The sequence below is a fragment of the Asparagus officinalis genome, chromosome 1 (assembly GCF_001876935.1).
Source record: "Asparagus officinalis chromosome 1, Aspof.V1, whole genome shotgun sequence".
In the NCBI taxonomy this organism is placed as follows: Eukaryota; Viridiplantae; Streptophyta; class Magnoliopsida; order Asparagales; family Asparagaceae; genus Asparagus; species Asparagus officinalis.
The window spans coordinates 7167035-7175188 of record NC_033794.1 but is presented as its reverse complement, the minus strand read 5'-3'; the positions used below and the strand labels follow the sequence as shown (position 1 = coordinate 7175188).

The following is an 8154-nucleotide window of genomic DNA, read 5'->3' as shown; positions in this document are numbered from 1 at the left end:
TCTCAAGCCATGACAAACGCTATATGAGGCATGTGTTTTTATGGAATCTAATACTGCACCCTTGAGATAATGGTGAATAACGCTTCATAAATTCTGGTTCGGCCCAAATTGTTGGAGGAAAGATATTTGTATTAGAATGGATTCTGCAACTTATGGGGAAATAACTGAATCTGACTTCTGCAGTACAGAAAGTACTGCGATCATGCATAATATATTTTAACACTGCTCTTCATTCTTTTTATAAACAAGAACTTAGGGGTTGACATTAGATACTTAAGGCAGCCACAAATTTGATTATTTTTTTTTTTTTTGGTGGTGCCTTTCAGTTCAACATTATGGTCCTTTGTTGATTCTAATTCTGATGATACAAAGGAAGAGATCATTCTGTGCCACAAGGATTAAGTATCTTTATTATTGATCTCTAGAACAGTTCATGGTGTGTGTATTGCCGAACTTTGATTCTTAGGCATTTTGTGAGCGATCAAGTTAAGCATGTGCCTTTGAGTGCCTTTATCTTACTGCTAAATAATGAATATTTGATGGATATTTTGGGTTCAATTCTGATTGCCAAATCGAATTGTAATTTACTCGCTTTTCCGTGATTGTCTGCTTCAGTTTGAGCCATAGCTAACATACAACTCAAAGCGCAAACCTGTGTGCTACTGGTGGTGGTATGAAAACGGAGGTTGCTTTCTATTCAAAGTTACGTTTTCATTATACTTGTATAGTATTTGTTTTGATTGCACACAATGGGAATGAATTAATTAAAGGAGCAATTCAAAGAAATCTAGCTGTACAGTTTTATGGGTCCTCCTTTACAAAGTGCTGCAGATCATATTTTCCAGTGTGCAGACTATTCAAAATCACAAAGTACAGTCATTTACATATACACCAGTAATATATAAAGTGGTGGATTATTTGGTTAATAATTTCTGAAGTTTTACTTGGATAAAAGTTGGAAATTGATCCAGCTGATTTACTGTTGCTGACAATTTTTGTTTTGACTTCTGCAGGGAATGCAGTTGATCAAATATATTTGCTGGTTTTTCTGGTCACCTCCACAATTAGAGAGGAAACCAAGTAAGAGTTGAAATCTCTTTCCTTCTTGGATATGAGGAGAATCCACACACTCATCGATTATGTATGTTTTATATATTTTGTTTTGGAGTTCGTAGGTCTTGGTAGAATAACACAACATAGTTTTTGCAATTGATGCTCTGTATAGCTGCAGTTTATAGGAAATGTCGATAAATTCCTTCTCTTGTTGAGTTTTAAAAAAAAAAATTCTACTGAAGTAGACGTATTATTTAGCGGACCATAACTGGAATGTTTCATGAAAATAGAGATTTTCCAATAATATGGCACATTGATTGAGAATTCCACGTCCAAAATGTCATGAGGAGTGATTGTTGCAGAATTTACACTGGAGGCTGCTTCAGTCTAAATACTTGTTATCCTTCAGAATCACAAAGCTCCACCTGTTCTATTTCGCAGCGAACGCAAAAGGTTTTATTTAATTTTATTTATTTACTTATTTATTGAGAAATCAGGTTGAAAGGGCACTTCTACTTGCTAATCTTTGTACTTCCGTGAGATGGCACCTGGCTTTCCAGAGCGAGCAATTAAATTTGGAGGAAATTTAACCTTCCCTTCCATAAAAAAAGGGCCATTATTATTGTGATCATATGATTATGGTTATGGAGAAAATGTGCTAGGCAGCTTTTTTGCTTAACTTCATACCTCATACAAATAAGAATTTGTATGAAACATTATTTTTGTTTCATAATATCCACGTAAGTAACCGATAAAGCATCCTTAAATAAAATTTGGAGCATACCCATTATAAAGAATTGTTCTCATGTTCATGTAAGCTGATACTCAAAAACTTCTGCAGCTCTGCATAATAGATGTTAGTTCTCCAAAATACAAGACTATCCCAAAGAAGCAAAAGCTTTAAACGTTTTGCATTGAGATTCTAAGCCAATTTAAGTAGCAAAAAAACGGGGTAGTAATACAAGAGTTAGCAACCTAAATCAACGACTAGCTACCGATATTGATATTATGGTGTAATTTAAATAACTAAACAATTTAGGGTCAAAATATGCTAAAAATATATATGTGCTCCCGGACCAATGGCTTCATCCCTCAATTCTCCGAATAATGCCCTTCCTTGGTGGACGTATATATATCAGTTAATACTAGGACAGGAGGATTTTGAGGATTAATGCAAGAATGCACGACTGTTGGAGCTCAATTCTTCAGCGTCTCCATGCCTGTAGAAAATGAACAATAACAATTAAAACCCAGTCCTAAATGAATCTCCGAGGGAAAAAATAAATAAATAAGCATCCAGTACCGTGGGCATTAAAGAAATTGCAAGCATTTAGTGATAATCCTGTAGACAAAGGTTCTATAAAATTAATTGGGTGACGCTACAGGCACACCTTCTGCCACACCTCCGGCCACATCCCCTCTCCCTTTACAGTGCAGGGGGCCCCACCTGAGATTTTAAAAAAAATCTTAGATGGGACCCCCTGCACTGTAGAGGGAGAGGGGGTGTGGCCGGAGGTGTGGCAGAGGGTGTGCCTGTAGTGTTTTTCAAATTAATTTTAGCAGCTAGCAGTATAATGATGACAATGAGAAGGTAGATGTTATCTCGTCTCTTCACATACCTGAACATAGCACAACCCCACAGTTTAGTCTTCCAATACTATAAACCAAGCATCTGTTTGTTTGCCTATTTGTCCTGGGGATTAGCCATCAACCTAAGCAAACTGTGTTGCATTTTTCATCCTAGTTTGCAACTGGGCAAAGTTATTATCGGTTGAAAGAGCTGAAACTGGACAAATTTTGGGTAATAGCCAAATGAAAAGTTTGAATTTTGAGGGGGAAAACAACTTTAATTGCTATTTGGTCGAAACAACTGAAAATGGATAAAAAGTACGCCAATAATTTGCCATTGGGTTAAACAAGACGAAAATAGAAAATAGTATTGATTGTAGCTCATAAAAATCGTGGATTTTGAAAAGAAAAATTAATCGCCATTGGGTCAAAACAATTGTAAATTGACGAAAATCATGTGTTATATCCCATAAAAACTGCAAATGTGAACTACGCCAATTAATTCCACTAGGATGAAATAAAAGAAAATAAACAAAAATTGTGGGTTATAACCTATGAACATTTTGAATTTTGAAGTATACCAATTATTCCACTGGGGGGACGAAATAAACGAAAGCAGAAAAAAATTGCGGGTTACAACCCATAAAAATTTTGAATTTTGAAGCGCACCAATTATTTGTCATTTGGTTGAAAGAGATGAAACTGGACAAAACTATATGTTATAGCCCATGAATGTGAATTTTGATGAAAAAACATAATTGTCATTTGGTCAAAACAAATAAAAATGGGCAAAAATCATGAATTATAGTCTATGAAAATTACGAGTCTTGAAATATGCCAATTACTCACCATTTGGCTAAAAGAAATGAAAATTGACAAAACTGCGGGTTATAGTTCAATAAAAATTGTGAATTTTCAAGGAAAAAAAAACTAAATTGTTATTTGGTCGAACGACTGGAAATGGACAAAAATTGTGGGTTATAGTTTATGAAAACTGTAAATTTTGAAGTATGTCAATTATTTACCTATTAATTATTTGTCACTGGGTTACAAGAGATGAAAATGGACAAAGTTGTGGGTTATGATTCATGAAAATCATGAAATTTGAGAAACGAAAACTTAATCATTATTAGGGTCAAAATGATTAAAAATGGACGAAAATTATAGATTATAGCCCAGGAAAATTGTGAATGTAAAATACACCAATTAATTCTATTGAGTCGAAATAGAAGAAAACTGACAAAAATTGTGGGTAACACATGACAAATTCCATGAAAATTAGAGTTTTGAAATATGCCAATTATGCACCATTTGGTTGAAAGAATTGAAAATTGACAAAATTATGGATTATAGCTTAATGAAAATCATGGATTTTGAAGGGAAAAAACCGAACTGTTATTTGGTCGAACGACCAGAAATAGACAAGATTTGTGGGTTATAGTCCATGAAAACTGCGAATTTTAAGTATACCAATTATCTACCACTAGGTTACAATAGATGAAAATGGACAAAATTGTGGGTTATGACTCGCGAAAATTATGAAATTTGAGAAAAGAAAACTGTATTATCATTGGGTCAAAATGAAAAAAAATGGACGAAAATCATAGGTTATAGACCATGAGCACTGCGAATTTAGAATACACCAATTAATTCTATTGAGACAAAATAGAAGAAATTTGAAAAAAATAGTGGGTAACCCATGAAAAATTAAGAATTTGAAGTACGCTAATTATTTGGCATTGGGTTGAAAGAGGTGAAAATGCATGCATGTGAGTTTGTGACTAATGAATTAAAAAATTGCATAAAAAGTTAAGATGATTTGTAAAGTGTAGATTAAGATACCAGATTATTCACAAAATATACCAATTCACCCTATATAAATATTCACACTTTAGATATCTACCTGAAAACCCAATAATGAGATCCTTTTATCTGCAACATTCCCCTCAATTGTTCAAGGTATGTGACATAAAAGCTAAAAACTACATTATATAAGCCTTACCATGGAAATTACCTCCTATATAAAAAACGACTAGAAAAATTACAATCTAGTTTGAGTTGAATTTTAACCAAAATAGGGCTTGGGAAAATTTTCATGGATATCTTGGTAGTCCCAAAGTTAAAGCATATGCCATAAATTTTAGTCTTGAAGCTTTAAGCCTTTTAACTAGATATACCAATACAAATTTTTTGGTATCTTGAACCTCTTGGTACCATAATCTAGTTTCCTGGTTCTATACCTTTTGGTAATAAACCTTCAGCAAAGTCCTCATAGGCCTCCTTTGACGATATACTGTGGTCATTTTGTATTATTCTAGGATGCTTCAAATCTTATTTATCATCTGCTTAAGTCTTAGGAAATGCGAGGATAAAAATTCAACCCTTTAGGCCTTGCAAATTCCTAAAGTAATTGTGGGATCTTAAATTATTGTAACAAATAAGGTCATCGACGCTGTCACGCTCTGGTATTCAAACCAACAAATATACCAGTTGTTTGCGGCCACTATATTAACATTCTTTCGGTGAACTCGCCCGAAATGAAGTTCACTCTTTGGGAACACCCAAAATTAAGTAGAAATGAAAAAGCAATCTCCTACAATATTCAACATAAGATGTATGAGCGTCGTAATATCTACTTCTAATGTAATTGCTACATACCGATGCTGATACAGCAGAGAAATAAAACTTGTAGACCGTTGGTTTTTCTTTACGTTATGAACTTAACAATGTAAAAGTGCATTAAACAAAAAGAACTGATGAAGTAAGTCCTTAAGGCTCTTGAAGAATATAAAATACAGGTGTGAAGAGGAGGGTCAAGATTTGATACAAATCAGGTCAACTTCTGACACGATACATGTATGTTTCTCAAACGCTAGATGATCCTAATGGACAATCATAAATTCATAATAATTATAATTTTCATATCCTCAAATATTAATATAAGACTAAAAAATTCCTCATACAAATACATTGGCACTGCAAAAGGAAAAGTTTTTAATCACAGAACCCCCAAAAAAAATCATATTTCCTCGTAATGAAAATGTCACCAAGGACATGATAGACCATCTATAAAGATACTGAGTATGGTCGACGGTATAGGAAAATTATTACACTAAAATCTTGAAGACAGTGGACTATCACAATGGATGAGCTATAATTTCATCTTAACTTGCATGTTAGCAGATATTAAATGAATAAAAGATAAAAGTAAGGAGGCCTGTTAACTATGTGAGAAATGGGTTTGAAATCAACTAGCTTTCAACAAAGAATTGAAACCGTTTATTCAACAGTAACATGTTCAAATCAAGTTAGTCTCAGCTAATTAACTATGGTTCATGAGGGAATAATCGCGACAACTGATGTGGATCATTTATTAGAATTTAGGATGCTTTATTGTATAGTCTTAAGGATTTGGAGAAGGGGTAATGACTAATTCCTTGTCCACTTCTGTGTTCTTCAATACTTTTCCTCTTTCAATCATTTTGTTATGTTAGGGTCTTAGAGAAGAAATAATTAAGTTATTGAATCTCACGATGTCCACGTCCGCTTCTACTATAACATACACTATATCACACTAAATAAGGCTACATAAAGGAGAGACAAATCAAAACAAAGTTAGACCTTGATCTTTTTTATCATAAATTGGCCTCTATTATTCACAATAACTTTCATTTCTTCCATGCTCCTTCCCTAGAAATTCTTTTATCTTTCACAATTATCGCCTAATATAACCTCTGTTAAGACTGAAAACTTATCGGCTAGTACTAAAGACTCCCTTAGAAGCAAGTGCATACTTCTTCGAATACCACAATAACAGCATTTTCATTTTCTGCTTGCAATATATCAAAAACTTAACCAAAAATCACCGAAATTAATCCTATGTTCCCATCTCCTGTATTTCCTCATCACGCTCAATGCCAAAACTTTAACTAGACCCAATTTCTCAATTCTTGCCCCCGTCAGTTCATAGGGCATCAATTCTCTCCACTCCATTCTCAAATTCTCGTGAGGGCATAAATTATGTCATCCTGGTTCGCTTTACCCATCGCAACAATATAAAATATTTGGAAAAAATACAAATTTCCCAATAATAATCAGTTGGGTACAGTACAAAAGAAGAACATTATCAAGTTTTTAAGATTCAATCCAATAGATTCTCATCCAACCAAACAAATAGAAAGATTACGCATCTCACGTTAGAAAAAATAGCGCCAAAACAAATGATTCTCCGCCCACACAACAAGACCAGTCAAATTAAAAATAAATAAAAAAATAAAGAAATAAAGATCGATCCGCTCACCTCCGCTTCCTTCTCCTCCTCGAGAAGAACCCATGGCGGCCAAGACCGCCACCAATTCGACACCTCGCCGGCATTTCTTAAGACCCTAGGAGAGAGAGAAACAAGAGAGAGAGAGAGAGGATCTTTGGCTCTTCACTCTCTTCTGATACTCTGTCTCCTCTTTTTATCCCTGGCTTTTTTCCGCGTTGTCTCTTTTTGAAATTTTTTAAAGTTTTCAAAATTTCATTTTTAGGGTTTCTAGAAAAGGGGAGAGTTTTTTTACGAATCCCGAAGAAGACAGCAGGCTCGTTTTAGTATTTAATTTTCGAAATTGAAGTTGAAACCCGCCTTAAATCTTGTCAGAGCAGATAAAAGGGACAGACAAAAGGGACCAAAGGACTCTTTTAACGCCTAAAAGGTAAGAAAGTGGAGCCCACTTTGTAGTTCAGCCGCTCGGTTGGGTTAGGGCCTGCCGGCCTGGGATGTGGGCCTGATGGCGCTTCGTACTGCTGCTTTCGTTTGGGGCTTTGATAATGGATTTCAAGTGTAAAATATTATTCGCTAGATTGTAAAATATCAATCGCTAAATTATTCAAGTATAAAAATATTATTCGCTGAATTTTTAGATTCTAGATAGTTATGATAATAAATAGGAAAATTTTGTCTAAGCCCCAAATTAAGAACCCTCGTGTGATTTAGTCCTTGACCTTTCTGCCTTGTGTTTTGGGCCCGTGACCCAAGTTCTCGTGTGAAAAGACCCCTTCCCAACCCATATTTATCTCAAGTCCCTAAAATACCCCTTATCGTCTTTCTCCTCTTCTCATTCCTCTTCTTGTACTCTCTCTCTCTCTTTCTCCACTCCACCTCCTCTCATCCTTTCTTCTCCCCTACCATCATCCTCCTCCATTCCACTTCATGTCTCCTATTTTTTTCGCTCAACATCCTTCATCTTCACTTCTGCATCCAACTTTATTCTCCTCGTCTTTCCTCCACCCTTACTCCATCATTGCCCCTTTTTTTCTTCTTCCCCCATCGTTCCTCCTACGTTCATCCACCTTCGTCTTTTCTCCTCTAAATTATCTCCAGTCACCTTTCTTCCCCTCACTCCTCTTCTATTTTTTTTTCACCCTTCTCTTCTTCCTCTGTTTCTATTTTCTCGTTCTTTCATGATCGTTGTCGCAACTCCTATAAATTCATATGCCTCGTCTCTTAAAGACGTATTTGTTGGATAAAGTAACTGTTTTCTAATGTCA

General features: G+C 35.0%; 1 long non-coding RNA gene across 1 annotated transcript; it reads right to left on the bottom strand.

Annotated features, from left to right (window-relative positions):
* On the bottom strand, positions 1876-7153 carry LOC109831843. The gene is made up of 2 exons (XR_002244567.1): positions 6923-7153; positions 1876-2273 (listed from the first exon to the last, which is right to left on the bottom strand). It is a non-coding gene; the product is annotated as an uncharacterized LOC109831843 (long non-coding RNA).